Source organism: Hylobates moloch, unplaced genomic scaffold, assembly GCF_009828535.3.
Source record: "Hylobates moloch isolate HMO894 unplaced genomic scaffold, HMol_V3 SCAFFOLD_20, whole genome shotgun sequence".
Lineage (NCBI taxonomy): Eukaryota > Metazoa > Chordata > Mammalia > Primates > Hylobatidae > Hylobates > Hylobates moloch.
Window position 1 is genome coordinate 50,854,126 of NW_026652295.1, and position 24,555 is coordinate 50,878,680.

Sequence of the window (24,555 nt, forward strand, 5' to 3'; positions counted from 1 at the left end):
CTGAAGAGAATAGGTTTAGCCTTATGTTTCGTAAAGATAACTCCTCTTTAAAACACAGTTAAATAAGAAATGTTTTATCTATTAAAGGCTATTAAAAGTTCCGCCTGAGGTGGGTTCAGGAAAGGCACTGGCTAAAAGACAATTTGGTTGTGTCTATTTTTTCAACATCTACTGAAAATCATCTAGAAAATCCAAGTTTTGAAAGACAACTATCATGATTTTGTGACACTGAAGTCACACTAACACAATTTAATTTCATCTATGATATATGGTGGGCCATGTGTATCGAGGTCACAGGGTTCCCTGCTCTCCACTAGGCTGCATCCCAAACAGCCAAATGAAAGGAAATAAGGAGGAACAAGGTCATAAAGGCTATGACTAATGGACTGAGTAACTGATGGAAAAGCTGCTCACTGGTGACAGACACCTTCCTCCAAGGCATTTTAAAACCTAGATTCTATTACCTAATGGGTAATATTAACTTACTTACTTATGGGTCACATTAAATGTACAATGATCAGGTATTAAGCATAAAGGGACTTTTGCTACTCTTCATAAGAAACTAGGGTTTGAAACCCCCATTTTTTTTCACTTACTAGCAATGTGACCTCGGACAAGTTATTTAATCTTTCTGAAAAATGGGGAAAAGACCAAAGTAACTGTCTTTAAGAAGATTAATAAATAAGGTAATATAAATAAGGCCCTTAGAGCAGTGTCTGGCGTGTAGGAAGCCCCCAGTAGATGTTTCTGAATGTATGTCTGCCACAGGATTGCCTCCATGATGAATACTGTCAACCACCCACGGCTGTCTCTGCTTCTCAGCAGGGGCACTGCTGGCATTCCAGTGGAAACAATCAATGTCCTGTGCATTGTGGATCATTAATTGTCCTTGGTCCCTGTCCACTAAATGCCATCAGTGAGCTCCAATCATTCTGACAACCCACAATGTCCACTTGTAAGCCCTAACACACCCCTAGAGAGACAGCAAGATAAAGTGGGGGCAAGGCGGGAGGGAGTTGATAATATATCAGGACAGGAACTTGTCAGAAACAGATATTACCCAAACATGAAAGACAAAACTAAAAGGAATGTACTAATTAAATACACAAATATCTAGCACCTATTGTATATTAACACAAAGGATTGCCAAAATGGGGATAAACATAAAGGAGCATACCTGGTGACCTGGAAAAAAATGAGACATTCATAATGGGGAAAAGAAGCCAGATGTAGTAAAGCAAAAACAAAATCCAGTTTGCAAATGAGCAGACAGTAGAATGATGATACGAATATAAACTGAATATATGTTCAAAACCATGCTGTAACAAAATTCAAACAACAGTATTCTGAGATCAAACAGGAGGAATATGTCTAACAAAAATAAGGGAATCAATCATTTCACTTTCTAATTAAGAGATCTTTCAGAGGGCTGTAGTCAGGGTCAGTTTCTATGTAAGGAGGAAATAGAGAAGCTGGAAACAAGAGTGAAGAAATGTTTCAAAGTGAAAATACAGATTGGTGGGGCAGGAGTGGAGGGGGATAACAGTAGTGGCCCCGGAAAAATATGAAGCCCAGGAATTGCGATAAATGACCTGTTACTATAAGGACAAATGCCTAGGACATAGTCCAATTTGAGAATCTAGGCTAACATCATGGCAACAGAAAAGCAGCTTGATTAAACATAAGGTAAAATTTCAGTCCAAGAGTACTGAACCAGCAGCAGGCTACCAAAAGAGACTGTGGAATTTAGTATTTGGAGATATTGAAGAATCCTGTTACAAGCCATCTGTCCCAAATAATCTGAGTCTAAACCATTTTGAACAGAGGCCCTGCGGAAGCTGGGAGGCACAGGAGCACTCTTTCATCTTTATAAAATGAAATGTGTTCTCTACAAAAGCACACACAAGAAACGATTTTTGTCAAAAACGGTACATCTGTTCTTAGACTGCATTTCTTCTCGGCTTGAGAATTTTTCTCCTAGGTTTGCAGAACTTTTCACAATCAAACTTAGGAATGTACTGAAGGAGCCAGCAAAACATTCTCTGAAAGAACAGATACATGGGGGGAAACGATAATAATTTTCAAATTACTGTTCCTGCTTATTGTTTCTGAAATGACTACAGTGAAAAGGGAGAAGGGGTAGGTAGAGGTGGGCCCTGGACAACAGGCCCTCATCAGGAGAGTCCTGATCCGTGGATCCCAAGCTTTATTCTGGGCTGGACTCTGGCATGTTCAATATTTTCCCCAAACTCTCCCCTACCACACCCACAATTGGAGATATACTGTAATCTTCTCAGGCAAGGCTGTTTGTTTTTGCACAGGTTACTAAGAGACATCTTCACCAAAAGCTTCATCATTTACTCAATACGACGTCATGTTTGTCAAGGCAGCCCCATAACTAGTGTCCCTCAATACCATGTACTTATTTTTCATTCATACCACACACCAAGTGCCTACCACATGCTAGGCACGGAGGCCTGAAGGCCCTGGGATTGCAGGCTGGTGAGAAAGACCATAAACATATATTAATTACAGACAGAAACACACGTACAATATGATATGCAAAATAACTGTTAGCGAAAAAAAATTAAGCAGAATAAAGGGGCTGGAATCATGGAGTGGGAATTTATTTTTGAAAACATAGAGAAGGCAGCCTGAGAAGGTGGCAACAGAGCAGAGCCTGAATGGTGACAGCAAGCCACACATCTACCAAGGGAAAGGGTGTTCCATTTAGAGGCACAAATGAGCACAATGGCCCTGGGGTCAGGGCTAGGCTGGCATGCACAAGGACCAGAAGCCACGACAGGAGTGGGCAGCACAATGGGAGGCCTTCTGTCCTCCATTCCCTGTCTGGTGCCCAGGCCTTGCTCAGCAGTAGACAGGTCAGTCACGAGATACACCTTGCAGAGTGCATGTGGCCAACGGGCTAGGAACAGAAGAGGGTGCCAATCCTTATCTGCTCACACTGCTACCATCTCCTAACCCTCCTTCCTGCAGCCCTCCTGCCAGCAACGTGCCCTTTTCATTCCCATCTTCCTTGCTGAGCCTCATCTGCTATGCCACATGAACAGCACAAAGGTCTCGGCAAATGAATTCTTCATCACCAGGCTAGGCTGGCTTGCCCTGTTAAGTAAATTGGGCACTTGCTGAGTGGTCTGTGGGCTGAGCTATACTCTTTTGTACTAAAGGAATGGGAGGCACAGGGCTATGCAAAAGTCTTGACACTTTGCCTAGTAATCTGGATTTATGGGAACGGCATGACCTACTTTGCACAAGATGCCCAATCACACTGCCAGGTCTGTGGTTGGCCTCACTGGTGCGGTTTCCCATCTTCTGAGCTATGGTGGACCAATGACATAACTTCTCAATAACCCGAATCACACTACAGGCAGCCTGGGTGAGCTGGGTCAAGTGGGAACACAGCTGCTCTGTACAATTGTACTAGCAGGGACCAACCCCAGGCACTAGGCTCCATGGAAAAGGAGCTTTAGTCCTACATGCAGCAAAAGAATAAGCTATTCTTTGATCTGGCTGGTTCCCCACATTCTGACAGGAAAATGGACAGGGCTGGGAGTGGCCAGCACGTCCCAGGAAAAAGACCACGCTGACACCAAGCCAAAGCATTGATTCCCATCCTCTTTAACCAGGAGTCTCTGACCTGCACTCAACCTAGGGGACTTCCCAGAATTACAGGTCACAACAGGGAGTAGTAATAGGGCCCAGTGAAAGAAAAGTCCCAATGAAAACAGTCTCCCAAAGCTATTCACTAGTTCAAGAGCCACACACAGAAAATAATGACAGTAAAATGGATTACGGGCAGGTAAATTAGAACCAATTTTAAAGAATTCCTTTTTAACGCACATTTTCCAAAAGACCCTCCTAGTTTAAAAAGCCGCTTCCCATTATAAAATTCTGGAGTGTTTTTGGTAACCATGCAACTATATTATAATTGTGTCTCATTTTAAGTATCTCACTACAAAAAACTGACTGGAGCTGATCATTCTCTTTATAAACTACCCTATATTTAAAGATACAGCTGAAAGGAGCATGAGAGTGTGAGGGAGTTCAGCACACCTTCGTCTGACTCACTCCCACCACCATGGATCAGTTCTGCGCTCCTGGCTAGTTCCTTCCCCATGTACTATACTAAGTGTTGTAGAATTTTAGGATCCTTGGGCCTGAATTCAAGAGAAAGACTGGAACTACCACAGCCTGGAATACAAAAACCTGGAAATACTAACATGAGCAGAACAAAGAACAAAACCCAAAGCCCTAAAGAGAGTCCTGCTCGCGTGGAAAATCCATCTGTCCACTGTTCAACTCCCTCCAGGGGCAAGTATATGCCCAGGTGAACCATGTGTGGGAGGTTACATCAACATCAGTGCTCACTTTGAACTAATAATCAAACTAGTTGCTAGAAGCATGTTTGAAAAAAGACACTACGATAAGCTTTACAGCAAATCAGTCCCCCTCCTCCTCCTTTCCACTTGGCTCCCAAGGACAACAGAACATGGTAGGTGGGGGTAGGTGGCAACAACGGAAGGAGGTGGTTGGGGTTAATGAAGGGAAGGCACAGTCACAATTCCCAAGATGAAGTACGTCTCAAGGAGAGTGCAAATATTAAGCATCTTGGCCATTTCTACCTGGAGTAGGAGAGAGTAACAAAGCTGCCCAGCAAAGGAAAAGTACTGGGATCTTAAGGCAAATCTGTTTTAAAAGGTATCAAGATTTTAAAAAATATATATTATAGTAAAGAGTTGATATAAGAATTATATTAAAGAAAAGTTTATTTCCTAAACCCACAACCAGGCTGTTTGCTGACTCTAAAACAGTAAAGATCTTTTTAGGGCCAAGTCTTGGTTTGTCTGGCTTCTAAGGCAGCAGTCAGCTTGCTTTGAAAGCTCCCTTTCCTGTGATATCAGTGAAATCACATTCCTTTTGATTTAAAAACGTTTAGCTATTGTCTAGCTTAACTTCATCATATCCTGCTTTACTTTTTTTAACGGTTATTGTTCACCTAAAAATGAGTCAGCTGAGTTTACAAACCCATGTGCTACAAAGGATCAGACTGAGATTTCCTTGCATTTTCTCTTCTCTCATTCCCATCCATCACTTTTATCAGTCAGCTCGTGTTAGGCAGGCATGGGAACATTCTTCAAGTTGGCTGCCAGTTACACAAAATGAAAAATTAAATGGTGCTTTAATTTGGTAGTCACAACCCTGATTCTAGAATTTAAAAAGATTTTTCTAGGTTGGGAAAATCAGCTCCCAAATAAAACCACTCCTTGCTGAGGAATGTTAAAATATAAAATGTCGTGAAGACCATAAAGGAAAGAAGATCCAAGTATAACAAGCTTTAGAAATGAAAGTAACTTGACAACAGAATTCATATTAAAGTGTTGGCATTTAAATAAATGATAACTCTGGATTAAATCTTGGCTCAAAAATATCTACCGCGCCAACAGTGGTACATCTGATTGTGTACTGTCATCCTAACACTCTGAATCTATGCTTATTCTCTTTCTTCCCCGCCCCCCCGAATTCCTGTACTTTCTAATCTTCATTCTAAGGACATAACAAACTCTTGTAATTCTCTGATAAGGTCATTTTTCCTGCCATATATCATACATGGAGGCAAAAAACACAGCTCTATTTGGGGTTTTAGACGAGTAACTGCAAAACTTGGTCACTGGTAGGTTCTACAAAGCACTGCCACAGGTTAGCTCCACAGCTGAAGAAGGCAGAAGAACCTCATTCTGGTATAATGGAAAATTGGAGGGGAAATTTTTAAATGTTGCAACAATCAAATTGTTGTACAAAAATAAGTTTAGGGTCAAAACAGAAGCCTCCACTTCCTGCTCCTTGGCTGCTACTAGTTAATTAAAAAGCACTTTTTAACCATCGCTGGAGAAGGACATCCTTCTAACAGCTTCTAACATCCTTCTAACAAGTGGAGAGTCACACCAGTGGCTGTTATCTGTGGTCCTTCCTCCCTGTCCTCTTGCCTTCATTTCCAACCCTTTCTCCAAGGCCCAGATTAGGTATTACAAAGCCTACCTCCACTCCACTGCCCCTCTTGTTGCTGTCTAGACAACTCATTTAGTATACAGCAACTTCAACTTTTTTATGAGCTAGATACTTCTGTGCTCAGGTATTATGGGAACAAACTCTGCAACTCCTTAGGGTCCAAACTCTTTAATGGCAAGTACTCCAATCTGTCCTATGAGTATAATAATTATCTACTGGTGATACTATAAATGAGATACACCTGTTATTACAAAATAAAAAGAAAAGAAAATGGCACACCTGACTCCACAATGGCAGCATCCTAAAATACGGACTAAATCCTAGTTATAGATGGCATTTCCTCGGGGAAAACTTTCTCAGTGCTAGTTATCTGGAACTCTAACAGAGATGCTCTCTTCTCATCTACTACATGATCAGTAAAGGCACTTTGTAAAGTGTGAGCCCATAAAAAACAAAAACAAAAACAAAAAATGCATGTACACACACACACACACACACACACACACACACACACACACACACACACACCACACACACACACACACACACACACACACACACACACACACACACACCCCTCTTAAACATTCAAGGGAATTTCTTCCCCACTGGGAGGCAAAGATGTATTCTAGTCTTGAAAGGCAATACACAAATACACTTGATCTTAAAAAAACTCAGATATAGAAATTTTTTCAGCAGTTGGTGGGGGGAGGGTAACATGATTTTAGAACTTTATTCTAGGGGAATTCTTATTCACAGCTAAAGACGGAATGTACAGTCAAGTTCAAAGTTCTTCCTGCAGTTCTCAGCAGAGTCAAGACAAGGACCACTTACAACAATCCACACAACAAACGAGCATTCAGAAAAGGGTTCACCACTGTAGAAAATTACTCTTGTAGAGTTTTATCATCTTAAAGCTGCCAACTTAATTTTCTGTTGAAACTAGAAGAAGTGGTGATAACTTTTAATTGAGTGAAGCACACTGTTATTTGAAAAAAGACAACGATAATTCACACACAGAATGTTCCTTGCTGGTGGGTGAAGGCCAGATTGCTGCAGTTGGACTTAGAACTCCACTTTCACATAGAATTTTGCTGACAGTAACTAATTAATGCCCACAAGGCTGCAGTGAAGCAAGGTAAAAAATCCATCAGGTGCAGGAGTCAGTCATCCTCCTGACTGGTTTTATTTCTGTGTGTCCAGTGATTCTCAGAATGACTGCTTTTCAGGCTACCAGCCATTTGAAAGGCAGTTGACTCACTGAGTTAAAAACTGTTTAATGAGTGTCTACTTTGTGTCAAGCAGTATTGCTTGTGAGGAACAGGAAAGTGACAGAGACAGACATGACCTCTGCCACAGTACAAATCAGTAAGCAGTGTGCAAAGGCATCTGTGGCTCAACCACTTTTGGGTGGTAGTGGTTAGGAACACACACTCTGGAGCCCGAGAGCCTGGGTTCAAATCCCTGCTTCACCACTTAGTAGCTGTGTAACGTTGGGCAAGTTACTTAACATTCTGTGCCTTAGTTTATTAGACTGTAAAATGAGGGTAATTACATTAACTTCCTCATGTGATTAAATGAGTTAAGATATGTGAAATGCTTAGAATAGTGTGTGGCACAGCAAGTGCCATAAAAATGTTTCTATTATTATCATCATTACAGAGAACTTTGACAATGATCAATTTCATATTCAATGTTTATGGAAGAGTTTTGCTAAGGCATAAACTGGAGTTCCCTGCAAGGTCCATGGGCAGTGAAACGTGCTCACATCCATACCTCACAGCTCTGTTATTCTCTGTTTGGCATGGACTCACAAATGATACTCGTGAATCTGGGGATTTGTAAAAGACTCTAGATAAATTCCTCTGAAATGTCAAGGAGATGCTGGTCACTGACTTCTCTGTGAGTAGAAGAGCAGGCCAGTGTCTATCCCAACCTCAGTAGAGAGCAGAAATAAATCTGCATCTGATAAGCCTTTTTTTTTGTACTCCTGACAACTAGCATATAATAGATGGCCAATAAACTTATTCATTTACCATAACTGAAAATGGGGCTGAGTTGCCAAAGGTCACAGAGGTTGGGTGGAGCCAGAATTTGAACTACGTCTCCAACTCTATTGCCTACCATTCTTAAAATACCCCATGCAGTCTCTCAAGAGGACACCTTCACATATTTACATAAAAGATGGTGACAACATGTGTTAGTATTGCTTGAATTCATATAGTTTTACGAGAAAAAGATACAGAACTATGTAGTTTTAAAATAATATTATCAAGTTAAAAAAAAAAGTTGTTTGGAAGAAGATGTTTGGTAATAGAGTTCTTTAAGATCTCTGTAATTAAGACCTAGATGGGAAGTAAAGGGGCAGCAATCCTCCCTGACCTCATTTTCATACTCTTCATCATCACTTCTACTGTATCTCAATCAGTGATAAAATTACAGGCTTATTTTTTAAGTGCTGTGATTATCAGTTATACTGTAATTATCTGTTTATCTGTCCACATCCTATTAGGCTCTAAGCTCTTCAAGGGCAGAACCTCTCATGTTCCCATTTTATCGCTAGAGTGTCTGGATCTGTGCCTGACCAATTGTTGATTGCTCGTTCAAACTATGAGTGAATAAATGAATAATGAGCGGATCAATGAATGAATGACTTTATCTAGAGTTTCATATCAACGGGCTCTCAAATCTGGCTGCATCTTAAAATCACCTAACAGCTTTAAAAACAGGTTTTTGGGATCCACTCCTAGAAATCCTAATTCAATAGATGCTAGGCAATATCTTTTTGAAAAGATGCTTAGGTAATTCTGGGAAACAGCCTGCTTTGGGAACCACTGCTACATATATAAATTAAGCTTTTGGACTCTTACTAAAATCCCCTGCCACCCTTTAATTTTTATCACCCACATGGTATCCATACACTGTATTACAGAGACAGAGCCTAGACTAGGATGATGGTCTCGAGGACAAGTTATTTTTTATTCCAACAAATTCTGCAGCAATTCCCTGTTTCCTCTAATTTCACCAGCTGGGGGGAAGGGATGCACAGGGGGGGTGGGGGGGGGGTAATCATATTTTTTCAAACCATCTCTCAAGCTGAAATAAAACCTCATATCAAGACAGAGCTCAGTTCTCATATTTTTCAAACACTGTGTGACATGGTACATATCACACATAACAAGCATGCATTAATCCATCCTGCACCTGATGGATTTTTTACCGGTAAGCTCTTTTTTGGGGGATGCTGTTACAGAAATATTACTATCAGTAGAGGAGATCCATTACACCATTACTACCAGGAGTCAACAGTGGCCAAGTCTATAAAGCTCTGTGAGAACAAGGAACATACCTGTCTTGCTCCCTGTAATCCCTAGTAGCTGTTCTTGGGACACAGAAAGGAATTCAGTAACTCCCTGTTTCATCATGTTGAACTGGAGCAGTATGGAACACTGCTGACAGGCTGCTGCGCTGCTGCCAAATCAAATGCTTGGCCAAGGACAATTCCATACATTCCTTCCAGAAGGAGGCAAGATGGGTGATAGGAAGAACCTGAACACTGGCTGAGAAATGTGGGCTCTGGCTCTATTATCATCAATCCTAAACTGAGCTGCTTCCTATTATATTCATTTCATTACCTAGACTACAGGACCTCAAGCTTTCCTCAAGTAAATATGGTATCTATGGGAGGCAGAGTCTAAGATGCCCCCAAAGATCCTGGTACACCTGATACTCACACCCTTATGTAGCGCCCTTCCCCGATGAACCAGGGTTGTGTGTGTGACCAACAGAACAAAGCAAAAGGGATGGTATGTTGCTTCTGGGATTAGGTGGTAACAGATGTTGTGGCTTCTACCTTGGTCAGCTGGCATGTTTCTGTCTGTGTTTCTAGGACCACTAGCTCTGGGGAAAGCCAGCTGCTATGCTGTGAACAGTCCTAGGGAGAGGACAATGTGGCAGGAAATAGGCTGCTTGCCAACAGCCACCTGAATGAGCTCGGAAGCAGATCCTCTGGCCTGGTCAGCTTCAGACGAATGCAGCCTCATGAAAGACCCTGAGACAAAACCACCCAGCTAGGCCTTGCTGGGACTCCTGACCCTCAGAAAACGTGTGTGACAGTAAATGTTTCTGCATTTTAAGGCGGCAAATTTGGGGATAATTTGTTAACAATAGATAAAAGCCTTAGAAATTAACAAGGTCAGTGGGGTTAGAAGAAGAGGTTCTTACAAGACAACTCTACTTCCCCTTGCTAGCCTTCCTTTTGGTTACCACACATAATTAAGGCACCAATTACAAGCACGGCCTAATAAAATATAAACCCTCCCCCTTGATTTAACTGGAACTGGGAGGAGAAGTGAAAAGGCTTATTATCTAAAGTATAGAATTTGGTTATGAAAACAATACAACACTTTTGTTTCTAGCCTGAGACAAGGGATCTAACATTTACTAACAGCCTACTATGTAGCTGGGTTTTCAAAGACGCACTAAGGAAATATCCCTATTTCCTAGACGAGGAAACTAAAGTTCAGAGATCTTAAGTAGTTAACTCTAGGTTTATATGGCTTAGGGTAGGCAACTGTCCTGTTTTTCTGGGGGAATTTCCCGGGATGTAAGGCTTTCAGTGCTAAAATCAAAAAATTTTCGGGCACACCAGGAAGAGTTAATCACATTACTTACTGTTAAGTAGCTCACAAAGTTACTTAAATATGTGGTTGGTCCAAAACTTGTGCTCTTTACAATTATCACAAGTTGATTTTTTTGTTGATGTTGTTAATTTGGAGACAGGGTCTCGCTCTGTTCCCAGGCTGGTCTGGTCTTCAACTCCAGGGCTCGAGCAATCTTGTCTGCCTTGGCTTCCCAAAGTGCTAGGATTACAGGAGTGAGCCACTGCACCCAGCCAATCACACAGTTAATTTTTAAAAGTACATCTTAAAGCTATTATTTGGCAGCTTATGATCTGCAACAAATTTCGAACTGTTACGTGTTAAAAAGAAAACCACAAACCCCTCCAGGCTTTATCTCACAATACACACAGAAAAGACTGTTGGGTTTTTTTCTGTGAAAGGGTAAATAATTGCTATTCATATGATACACACTAGCATGGAAATTTTTCACCTTAAAGGATTCTGCAAATTTCTGTTCCAAAATAGCAACTGAGTCCACAAACGACACTGGTAACTCCCCTCTGTACCTCAACAGACTCTCCGGTGTGGCTAAATGAGCTGACAGGTGACTGGGTGGGCTCTTCACAGAACTTCACATCAAGTCTGGTGCTCTGGCAGGAGAGGTAGGCAGTTACACAATTTTCTCTTCCACAGAAGCCTAGAGACAGCCAACTGACACCACTGGAAACTTCGGCATAAACAGCGCTCCTGTGGCTGTCATACCTGGTAGGTAAGCGAGGCAATGTTGCCAAAACAGCTCTTTTTAAGAAAAGACCCATGTGATAACCACTGGGGTGGCTATAATCATAAAAACAGAAAATAACAAATATTGGCGAGTATATGGAGAAAGTGAAATACTCAGGCGCTTGCTGTTGGCGGGACTGTCAAATGGTACATCTGCTGTGGAAAATAGTTTGGCAAGTCTTCAAAAAGTAAAACACAGAATTACCATACGACCCAGCAATTCCACTCCTAGGTATATACCCAAAGAAATGAAAACATACATTCACTCCAAAACCTGTACACAAATATTCATAGTAACATTATTTATAATAGTCAAAAAGTAAAAACAACCCAAAAGTCGATCAACTGATTAATTAATAAACAAAACGTGGTACATTCATACAATGGAATGTTATTCGGCCATTAAAAGGAATACAGTACTGACATTTACTATATCATGAATGAATCTGGAAAACACTATGCAAAGTGGAAGATGCCAGACACAAAAGGCCACAGATGATTCAATTTATATGAAATGTCCAGAATAGGCAGATCCATCAGTGGTTGCCAGGGGCTGGAGAAACAAAGGAATGGGAAGTGACTGATACTGTTTATGATGTTTCTTTCTAAGGTAATGACATTGCTCTGGAATTAGATATACTTAAAAATTAAAAATAACTTTAAGAAAAGGAAAGGTACTTTAAAAAAAGGTTTAATATTTTATACACTCAAGCCCACTTCTAGCAATCTACAATAAGGAAATAAAAGCAGACGTGCACTAAGATTGACTTATGATTGTCATCAGTGATATTTGTAACAAAAACTGAAAGGTGGTTAGCCTTCAAGTATCCATTAGAAGTAACCTTCTAGATGAAACCTTCCGTAACCTAGAAGTAACCTTCTGCTACAGAAATTATAGTACAGGAATATAATTAAATATCATGCCATAATTCAAATGAAGCTATTGGGCATTTATTTTAGAGAAATGAAAACTTTATGTTCACATAAAAACCTGTACACGAATGTTCACAGCAGCTTTATTCATAATAGCTAAAAACTAGAAACAACCAAGATACTCTCCAACAGGTGAATTGTTAAAACAAACCATGGTATATCCACACCATGGAACATTACTCAGCAATAAAGAACAAATGTGATACATAAAACAACCGGAATGAATCTCTGAAGAATTAAGCTAAGTGAAAAGGGCCATCCATTTATAAAACACTTCTGAAATGATAGAACTATAAAGATGGAAAAGAGATTAACAAATTGCCTGGGGTTACAGAAGGTGTGAAGGCAGGATGGAAGAGGATGTGGTTATAAAGGCCACATGTGCTGACAGAAATGTTATGTATCTGGACTGTACTAATGTCAGTATGCTGGCTGTGATATTGTGCTGCAGTCCTGCACAATGTTACCACTGGGGGAAACAGGGTAAAGAGTACTTGGGATCTCTGTATTATTTCTTACAACTGCGTATGAATCTACAATTCTCTCAAAAAGTTCAATTTTTTAAAAAAATCTACGACCATGAGAAAAACCAACAAGGCTGAGCATTTGATTTTTTAAAAATTCAATCAGCTTCCCCAACCCAATCACATGTGGTGGTGATTTTTTTGGCATCTGTAACTGTAAAGGAAGGTTTATGTTGGAAAGGAATAGTCTGAACTATGACTCCATTCACAAAAGTTTAAGGCTTTACCTAAATGCTGGTGTTTCAACTACTCATTTTCACAGTGGTCTGATAAAGCTTCTCAGTAAACATTTTCTTATCCAGACTACTCGGGTGATGGGGATACTGTTTTGATCAACCCAATGATCTAATTAACTTCAAGGAATCATACATCTCACAAAGAGGCCCGCTGTCAAACAATAAGAAAATCATGAAAGATACCAAATAAAATCCTCCTGATTAAAATGTAATCTTTGATGACTCAGAGGCATTTTGTGATCTTGAGGTATCTCAGAGTCAGAATTATAAATGCCAAATCTCACTTTACACTACTGTAGATGAGCAGGCACAGGTAACTGGGATAAAAGTTTATAAATTTATTATGACTCTACTGCTTTATATAAGTTCCTGCAATTAGTTTCCTTGCCATTTTCCTTTCTAATACATGGTACATAGAAAACTTAGTTTTATTTCATTTCTAAGATACGTCATCACTCTGTCTCCCAGGCTAGAGCACAGTGGCACAATGATGGCTCACTGCAGCCTCGACTTCCCGGGCTCTTGCAATCCTCCCACCTCAGCCTCCTGAGTAGCTTGGGACTACAGGCATGTGCCACCATTCCCAGCTAATTAAAAAAAAAATGTAGAGAAGGAGTCTCGCTATGTTGCCCAGGCTGGTCTTGAACTCCTGGACTCAAGCAATCCTCTTGCCTCAGCCTCCCAAAGTGCTGGGATTACAGGCATGAGCCACCATGCCTGGATAAAAACTTAGTTTTAGACTGTCAGATTCCAGATGTTTTTGAAAATGAAAAATAATAAAAGTTTACCATATTATAAAAAACAAAAAAACTGTGCTTTCTTCCATCTTTTGGATCATTTTCTTGTCAATGCACTGAGAAGCAAAAAAGGGTTAAGCAGCACTTTTACAACGTGCAGTCACTATGTGAGTATAGCTTACTGAAGAGTGATGCCACCATGCTTGTGCTCTGCTCTGGGCTTTTTGCTGCCTGCCATCAGCAAAGAGCTGTTCAACCCCCACAGCTCTTCAGAGCACAGTGGATGTTTCCCAGAAAAGGCTGAGGTGACGTCTTCTGTAACCCTCCTTGGAAATTATCCAGCAAGATTAGATCTCTTCTTGGCAATGCTTTTCCTCTTTTCACCAAGTGCTACATTCAACAAATGAGCCACTGTGTTTAAAACCTCCTTGATAATCACTAAAGGTGAAATACTGAGAATTGGGTCCTAAGGTGATTACATTTTAGTGGAACTGCAAGGATTTTAGCAAGTCACGTTAATGTAACTGAATATTCTGACTGGCTAATGTGATTTTTCCCTCATTTCAATTCTCTGCAAGTACCAAAATTCAACTCTAGGCTGTCATAGAGCCATTTAGCTGTAACAAAATGAAGGAAAGCCAGTGATCAAATTAACATGAAGTCAATTAGGTGCCCACCTACAGCCAGAACACCAAGGGAGAGACACCAACAGGTTCCAAAATGAAAATTAAGGACAGAGTGAAGGAGAAACAAATACCTACTCCTGTATAGAAATTATAGAAATGCATTACTGGAGAAGTCAATCATGTGAAAATTTTAGGAAAAGAACTGAGACAGTAAAATGGCATATATAATCTTTTAGCAATATGCCTTCACTGAGCACCAAATGTGTAAGGCACTACGGCAAGTGGTAGGGACAGAGAACCTGGTCCTTTCCCTTCAGCTCAGAAATCTAGCTATTCCTTCAGTCATGACCCATATTTTCGGTTCATTTCAAAACACAGAAATTGATGTCTTATGTCATAATTTGGGTGAAAAAAATAAAATTAAAAAGAAAAAAAAATCAGCACAAATTAACAACAGCTTAACACACACCCACCCTTGAAAGGCAAGAACATTTTACTGGTCAGGAGCTAGGGGATGGATATAAAATAGTACATACTATCCTACTTTGATTTGGAAAAGCGATCACATATTTCCTATGCAAAATCCAATGAAAACAATTATTTGAAGAAAATTAATGTAACTACAGAAGCAGTGACATGTTTAAAATGTATTACGTTTTTCTCCAATGATTTTTTTCACATACACGAACAATTTAATAAATTGCAACTGGGTTGGAGAAGAAAAGGAGAGGGTCTTGGCCAGCTTGTGCTGCTATAAAGAAAATACCACATGCTGCTAGATTAAACAACACTTACTTCTCAGGGTTCTGGAGGCTAGGAAGTCCACGATCAAAGTGCCAGCAAATTAGGCTCCTGGTAAGGGTCCTCTTCCTAGCTTCAGATGGCTGTATCCTCCTGGGGACTTGGGGACATGGGGACGGGTAGAGAGAGTACTGGTCCCTCTTCCTCCTATAAAAATACTAATCCCATCATAGGGACTCCACCCTCATGACCTCATTTAAACTTAATTACCTCCCAAAGGCCCCACCCTTCTAATGGCATCACTTTGGGGGTTAGGGTTTCAAAATATGAATTGAGAGTGGGGGGACACAAACCTTCGGTCCATAACAGAGAAGCAGTTTTCCATTTAAGAGATAAACGAATGACTGTTTACAGAGTCTAAAGAAAACTGACACTTTTAAAAAACCTAGTCTCTAAGGTGAATCATTTTCATTCATATAGTCAAGTTATCAAAACACATAATCTTCACTTTATGAAAGGGTTGTACTATTGTAAATTAGTCATCTGGCCTTTGGAAAATGATTTTTTGGAGAAATGTTACATTAGTTGTTCTTAAACTTCCAGGGGTTCCATACCAATTGTGAAAATCTGATTAAAGCAAAAGGGAAATTCTCTCCATCTCAAAATGACAGAGAGTTTGGATTAAACTGACTGACATTTACAGGGTCCTCCAAATCCCAGTAGTCCCCAAGTTAAAAACCCTAGCTGTCAGTGGTGGACAGATCTCCAGACCAGCCCTAAACTACTTAACTCATAATGAAGTGGCAGCAATAGGACTAGATTCTCACCATTTCTATGAGAAAGATATAATCTGTAATATGTATAATTTCAGTTAGAGTTCTCCAGGATCTGAAACTATACTGTAATAGCATACACTGTAATATTACCTTGGGCAAGCTGCTAAAACTATATAGACTTCAGTTTCCCAACTCATAAACATGGGGACAATAATGCTTATACCTCATGGAGTTGCTGTGAGGATTAAATGAGATAATAAAATTGTATGAAGTACTTGGCATAATGCACAAACACCTCAATTCGTGGCAGCTATTTTTATCATCATCAGAAGCACACGTTCATCAAACATACATTTAACACACTGTCACAGGCACTGGAGACACACAAATCCACAAGACTACAAATCTGCCTTCAGAGAGGTCAAAAGTCTCTAGCAAGGGAAGGAGAAACAGTAAGTAACTGTAATAAAGTGATCTATGTACCATGACAAAGTATGTACAGGAGAAAAGGATGGGTAGAGGTGGGGGGATTAATACAGAGCAGTCAATTCTGTATGGGGACCAGTGGGTCGGGTGGAGCTCTGCAAGGAGAGTAATATTTAAGGCTTGCTAGTGGGGATCAGACAGAAGGCAGAGGTGAAAAGGTGAAAAAGTGAAAAACGATGCTGGAGAAGGAGGTAAGAGCTCCAGAGTTTGTTTTTAAACTGGGGGTTGGTAAAGACGGGATGACAGTGGGGGCGAGAGGCTGAAAACAGGGTGAGATCAGCATCAGGTTGGTTAAAAAAGGACTGCAAGAGTCCAGATGAGAGATGGGGGCCCTCCAAAGGCACAGCAGGAGAGGGAATGCAGGGGTCACATGGGAGAGATGTCCAGGGTGGGCAAGGTGAGGGAGTCCAAGTTTTTGGTTTCTCACGCTGGAGGGGGGTGCCACGTAGTGAGTGAGGAAGCATGAGGGCTGTGGGTGTGTGGAGGGGTGGCAAGCAGACTGCAAGAAGAGAATACGGAAAGTTCTGTTCACCTAGAACTTCACCACTTTACTAATTTTATTAATAAATTGATTATAGTCTGATGTGTATGTTTCATAACCTGTTCGATTAGGAGGCATGTCATATAGTTTGAATTAGTGGAGTGCAAGTTAGTGGAAATTCACTGTACTGACATGTTCTCTTACAGGGAAAAATAAGAAAGATAAATTGTACATTAAGTTCATAGTGTTAAATGTTAAGAAGTTCATCCTTAAGCTAGGACCTAACCCACACATTTGTTTAGGGACTTATGTATTCCTGCTGTCCTAAGAAAACATTAAGCCAGCTATGCTCAAACATGAATTACACACTTCAGGAGGTTGAATTATTTAGCAAATTGCTATTTCCTTCACTAAATGGTCTGCTAATGACTGAATGCTTATAAGGAAGCTTTCCGAAGTGATTTCTCTCATCCCATTAACGTCTCTCCAAGAGAACCAGATAACCATTTAAAAACCTAATCCAGCCCACTATTTCACATGATGGGTTTTTCCCCCTTATTTTCAAGTCCTTTTCTTTGCAGAACATAATAATGCTAATAGCAACTAACACTCACTCCATCCTTACTATGTGCCAGTCTTTCTGCTGTATATTTACAAGGATAATCTCAGTCCTCATGCCAGCCCTCTCACAGATGAGTACACCCAGGCAGACAGCCACTGTCACCTGTCCAAGGTAACACTGAGAGGAGGCCAACTGACTCCAGAGCCTACTCTTTGAACCACTACATTCTACTGCCTCCCCACGTTACAATAAATTTTTTTTCTATAGTAAAATGATGTTTACTATAGAAAATACGGAAAGTAGAGAAAAACTATTTATTTCATTTTGATGTAAAAACAAAAAGCTACCAAGAGTGTAGCTGAATCCACGTTAACCTTTCTACCATCTATAATTAAGTGGAGTGATCTTGGGCGAGTACATGTCTGAAAACCTCAATCTCCTCACCTGGAATATTCTCTTCAAATGGGAAGAACATGAATACCTAATCAGATGAGATGGTTCATGTACAGCATTTAGCATGGAGCTTTGCTATTAGCATATACAAATTTACATAAATATATTTACATAAGTAAACATAATTTTATTTCTTCTACCTTTTTCTACACTTTAAAAAAGCACATACTTCCAGCCTGGGCAAAACGGTGACACCCCACCCCATCTCTACAAAAACTACAAAAAATTAGCTGTGAGTGGTGGTGCACACCTATGGCCGCAGCTACTCAGGAGGCTGAGGTGAGAGGATGGCTTGAGCCCAGGTGGTGTTGGCTGCAGTGAGCTGTGACTGCACCACTGCACTCCAGCCTGGGCAAAAAATCGAGACCCTGTCTCAAAAACATAAAAATAAAATAAAACAAAAAAGCACATACTCATAAGCTTAAATTTCAACACTAAAGCAGTCATTTTCCTTTTTTTCAACTTTAATAGTATATTTGATTTAACCCAATACATCTAAAATATTATCATTTCAACATGTAAGCAACATAAAAATACTTTACATTCCTTTTGCACTATGTCTTTAAAATCTAATATTTTACATTTATAGTCCACTCATGTGGACACTCAATTTTCATTGGAAGTGTCTGATTTGCAGGCTGGGCGTGGTGGCTCACGCCTGTAATCCCAGCACTTTGGGAGGCAGAGGCGGGCGGATCATGAGGTCAGGAGATCGAGACCACGGTGAAACCCCATCTCTACTAAAAATACAAAAAATTAGCTGGGCACAGTGGTGGGCACCTGTAGTCCCAGCTACTTGGGAGGCTGAGGCAGGATAATGGCGTGAACCCGGAAGGCGGGGCTTGCAGTGAGCTGAGATCCCGTCACCGCACTCCAGCCTGGGCAACAGAGACTCCATCTCAAAAAAAAGAAAAAGGAAATATCTGATCTGCATTTAGAGCTCCTAAGATTCGCAACTGCGAAAGTGGATTCACATACTCAAGTTGTTTCAAACACTTAAAAGTTTTAATAGTTGAAAATCAATAAAAAATTAGAAACTTTCTCAGTCATTCTAGCCACATTTCCAGTGCTCAGGGGCAACATGGCTACTAGGTACCATAACTGAGAGTGCGGCTCTAAAATGCTCTCCTCCCTAGGGTTACTTTAGACATTCAGTTTTAAAAGATGTGTATGGATGTTGGCTTTATTTCTCATTTAGAATATAATTAATATTCCCTATTTCCTTCTTGATTGGTCCCAAATTCCTTTATCATCTGGAGTTCTCATTTAGTTCACTGCACTGTGCTGGTTCGGTATAATGAGATCAGTTCAGGGCTAGGGCCCTCTCTTGAACTCCTATTTCAATATATTACTCAAACCCTGCTCTCCTCCTCTATTTTAATTGTGTGCAGCCCTTTGTCATCTTTGTAAACACTTTATATTTTCAGAGTACTCTCATACTATCTGGTTTGATCCTTGGAAATGTGTAAGTAAGATGAAGGTTTGGTTTTAATCCTATGACTCTACCAGGTTTATATATTTGCCCAAGTCACATAGAGATGAAGCTGGATTGATTATAACTCATATTTCTGGCCAGGTGCAGTGGCTCATGCCTGTAATCCCACCACTTTGGGAGGCTGAGGCAGTCTGAATCCCTTGAGCCCAGAAGTTTGAGACCAGCCTGGCCAATGTGGCAAAACCCTGTCTCTACTAAAAATAAAAAAAATTAGCTGGGTGTGGTGGTGCACACCTGTAATTCCTGCTACTCAGAAGCCTGAGGCACAAGAATCACCTGAACCCAGGAGGCAGAGGTTGCAGTAAGCCAAGATCGCACCACTGCACTCCAGCCTGGGTGACAGAATGAGACTCTGTCTCAAAAACAAAACAAAATAACCCCACATTTCTTTTTTTTTTTTTGAGACGCGGTTGTGCTCTGTTGCCCAGGCTGGAGTGCAGTGGCGCGATCTCGGCTCACTGCAAGCTCCTCCTCCCGGGTTCACACCATTCTCCTGCCTCAGCCTCCAAGTAGCTGGGACTACAAGCGCCCACCACAGCGCCCGGCTAATTTTTTGTATTTTTAGTAGAGACGGGGTTTCACTGTGGTCTCGATCTCCTGACCTCGTGATCCACCCACCTCGGCCTCCCAAAGTGCTGGGATCACAGGTGTGAGCCACCACGCCCGGCCAAAACCCCACATTTCTTAACTTTTGTTCCAGTGTCTTTTCTACTATGCTAGGACATAGCACAGTAGAAAAGGCTTCCTTCCACAGATATCAGGCCCCACCTCTTACTAGTCCCACCCAATCATATATTGAATTGCAGGCAGCCTTAAAAAGTTCTTAGGACTGAAAAAACAAATCATCTCTAGTATTTGCTGTGATTACCAGAAATTAACTCCTAAGAAACTGGCTTATTATCCCAATGTTTATTTTTTTTAAATGATTGAAAATATTCACTTTAAAAACAGGATTCTTGAATTCATTTAAACTATTGTCTTGCAGTAAGGTGGCCAGAAGGATCACCTCTCATTTATGTATATGGAGACCCATGAGAAAAATAGGGAAAGAGCAATTACAATGGCAACAGCCAACTGAATCCTTCCACCAACTGGATTCTTTGATGAACTGCTGCAGAAGCTCATCCATGCTTCTGATAATCACCAGACAAGAGATCCCTGCCTTCTTCCTTATGTAAGATGTTCTGTTGGGTATGAAGCAAGAGGTCATACTTGGAGTTGACAGTCCATGCCATACCCAAGAGTATGTGTACTGCAGAGACATTTCCAAATAACGTTACCTGTGACAAGAGGGTTAAATCCCACAAGCAGGGTCAGTCCTGCAAGTATCATGTGCATCACCATCCACAGTTCTGCATTTGGATCATTTACCTGCACGAAGGCTGCCAGCAATCATTTTCATGAACCTAATTTGACTTCTGAAGCAACATTTATATAAATACTTTTATTTATTCCTCCAATATTAGACATTTAATGTTTCCAAGGTTTCACTATTTTCAAATAATACTGCAATAAACATCTTTACACATAAAACTTTAGCTGTATATTAAAGTATTTCCATGGGTGAGACTCCCAGAAATTGGCCAATTAGGTTGAAGAGTCTTAGAATGCTTTGCAAAATTCCTTTTCAAAACATTTTTATGTATTAATGTTCCCACTTGCAAGGTCTATGTAAACAGCCTATATAACTGCACCATTGCCATAACTGGACAATCTCATGAAAAAAAAAATTTTTCATTAATTTAGTCTAATGTAAAACACTATACTAGTATGTCAGAAATATAAATCATACAGAAATCCCAACAGCTGAATAAATAAACACTATATACACTGAAAATTTGTGTAAAGAGCCATTTCGGCTGACACTGGTAAGAGAAAAGTGAAATGGCAAATTGTGTGTGTGCTCTGCTTGCCTAAGGATTAATTTGTGAACATAAGCTGGTATTTGTTAACAGGTCACCTATGTTAGGAGCCTTTCTTTCTCTCAGGTTATTAGTACATAGTAAATAGAACTGTCTGCATTCCACAAAAACTCCCCCTCAAACCAAGGAGCTAAGTCTAGTTACCAATTTTTAAAACCTCTAAGAAGTATTATGCTTCACATGAACAACAGCAATCCTTGAGAACAAATATGGATTTTAAAAAGCACAGTTCAAGCATTTGTTAAATATCTATTCTGTCTGGGGACATGGACTGTCATTTAAAAAACTGAATCTACAAACCCATCCACAGTTTTACAGGAACCCTGTAAATAATGGAAAATTCACTTCTGGTGAGAGAGGCACAAAACTACCTTTAAAAAAGGCAAATTTTTAAAGTATTTAAGAACTTGAAATAAGAAGACCGTTCCAGTTGTTTTTTTAATTATATATACAACATTTGGCAGAAGACAGGCTATTTTTGCTAATCAGTAGCTGAGTCAGCCAAATTTGGTTTATGTTATTAGTATTATTATCAAAAAAGCAGCATAAAACAGCTTGATTTTTCCAATCCCATGTGGAGGCACTAAGTGAGCAGTTGGAAAAATATTTTTACTTGCTCACAGAGAGATTTCATACTCATGTCACAGGACACAAATGAGAAACCCCAAAGAGTCCTCTTGCCTACACTTTTCGGCTCCATCACCACACCTAGAATAAACGAACAGCATAAAACACAACAGCTTCCATTTAGAATCAACCAACTCCTAACCTGGGCGTTAAAATCCTCACGAGGACAACCAGCCCACTATCTGGGAATTATGTCACACTGAAAAAGAAGACTCCACCAGCAAAACATTGGTCAAGTACTAAGATAAGCTATCCAAGGTTTAACAGGAAACGGCATTAACTCTGGCCTAATTTGTTACAGCATCAAACAAAGCTTGCATCATTACAGATTGTAATGCTTCACTAATGAGTTAAGAGGATTTCATTATGAAACCATAATATTCTTCCTTTATTGAGTCCCTTGCTTCAGGACCATAACACCATTAAAAATAGAAAACACACCACGGATAATAATCATAGTAGCTAACATTGAACACTTAACGTGTGCTAAGCATCGTACCACGCACTTCACATGCACTATTTAATTTAATCTTCTCAGTAAGCTCAGTTTCCGAGCCTGCACTTGTTGGAAAATGGGATTCAAACCCTGGATGTTGGCTCCACAACCTGCATTTTTAACTGTCAATCACACTGAGATTAAATTTAACTGTTAGGAAAATACAAAAATGCATCAAACTAGCAATCTACAGATACCTGTAACACACTACTGGGTCCCAAGTAGTAGTCTAAGATTTATTTAGGTGAGGAACAGTTTATGTCCAAGACAATCTAACACCAAGACAATGGTGTAAAAAATAGAATGTCAGTGAGTCAATAGTTACATTAATTACAATGTTTATGTGACACTTAATTTGGTTTTTCTTCCCCATTCAAATGAATCATCAGATTTTGGCATCCTAGAAACAGGATAAACGAGGTCATGTTAATTCTCAGGTAAGTAGGCCTGCCTAGACATGACATAAAAGCAAATACAGTGACAACATGATCTCAGTGAAGCTATGACTAAAAAAGTCTCAAATAGAAACTTCATGGAATGAGAAACGGCTCTACCATGTCCAATACTAGCCAGCTTTTTTTTTTTTTTTTTTTGAGACGGAGTTTTGCTCTTGTTGCCCAGGCTGAAAGGCAGTGGCGTGATCTCGGCTCACCGCAACCTCTGCCTCCCGAGTTCAAGCGATTCCCCTGCCTCAGCCTCCCGAGTAGCTGGGATTACAGGCGCCCGCCACCACACCTGGTTAATTTTTACATTTTTAGTAGAGATGGGGGTTTCTCCATGTTGGTCAGGCTGGTCTCGAACTCCCGACCTCAGGTGATCCATCCGCCTCGGCCTCCCAAAGTACTGGGATTACAGGCATGGGCCACTGCACCCGGCCCAATATTAGTCAGTTTCTAAAGCCAGGATAAGTAATAAGGTTTTCCCATATCCCTTTTAAAATATGGATATGCAGAATTTAAGAAAATCAGTTATGGGTCAGGTGCAGTGGCTCACGCCTGTAATCCTAGCACTTTGGGAGACTGAGGCAGGCTGATCACTTGAGGTCAGGAGTTCAAGACCAGCCTGGTCAACATAGTGAAACCTTGTCCCTATTAAAAATACAAAACCTAGCCCGGCATGGTGGCACATGCTTGTAATCCCAGCTACTCAGGAGGCTGAAGCAGGAGAATTGCTTTAACTTGGAAGGCGGAGGTTGCAGTGAGCTGAGATTGTGCTATTGCACTCCAGCCTGGGAGACAGAATGAGACTCTGCCTCAAAAAAAAAAAAAGAAAAACAGTTACAGATCTCTATCTATGGATATTGATTACGTAAGTTTATATAAATAAAAATAACATTTAAAAACATGGATTAAATAGAGTTAAAAGAATTGGGGACCGGGCACAGTGGCTCACAGCTGTAATCCCAACACTTTGGGAGGCCGAAGCAGGCAGATCGTTTGAGCCCAGGAGTTTGAGACCAGCCTGGGCAACATGGAGAAACCCCACCTCTACAAAATATAGGAAAATTAGCTGGGTGTGGTGGTGTGTGCCTGTGGTCCCACCTACTCTGGAGGCTGAGGCAGGAGGATGGCTTGAGCCCATGAGGTGAGGCTGCAGTGAGCCAAGATGGCACCACTGCATTCCAGCCTGGTGACAAGAGGGAGATCCTGTCTCAAAAAAAAAAAAAAAAGGGAAATAGAATCAGGAAGGAGGGCAGAACACTGGTCTATAACAACGACTCTGGGATAACTACTTAGTCTTAGTTTGGAGAGAAAGCAGAGGAATGGGCTATCATACCAAAAAAAATCAGAATTTCTTCATCTCCAAAGTGTATCAAAAAGGAAAAGAATTAGCTTGAGGTTTGACAGAAGAAACTTGCAGAGAGATGATATGCAAACACTAGAAAAGGCCTAGGGTGATATTGCATATAAATAAGTACCCCACTCTCTTCAATGGCTGGGGCGTACAAATTAACCCGAAGCCAAAGACTTCTTTTCTGGACACTGATAACCCTGTTCCATCTAGACTGAAACAAGGTAGAAAAGCACT

General features: G+C 40.5%; 1 protein-coding gene and 1 pseudogene across 10 annotated transcripts in view; both read right to left on the reverse strand.

Moving 5' to 3' along the window:
• ELOVL5 (ELOVL fatty acid elongase 5) overlaps positions 1 to 24,555 on the reverse strand; it is a 117,660-nt gene that overhangs the window by 68,066 nt on the left and 25,039 nt on the right. The window contains exon 1 of one of the 10 annotated variants that reach the window (XM_032141639.2): positions 15,284 to 15,389. The exons of the other annotated variants lie outside the window; for them this stretch is intronic. The gene's annotated coding sequence lies outside the window, so the exon portion shown is untranslated. Of the gene's footprint in view, positions 1 to 15,283; positions 15,390 to 24,555 lie in introns of those variants that run through there. 10 annotated transcript variants of the gene reach the window in all.
• LOC131382101 (transmembrane protein 220-like) lies at positions 19,070 to 20,858 on the reverse strand (annotated as a pseudogene).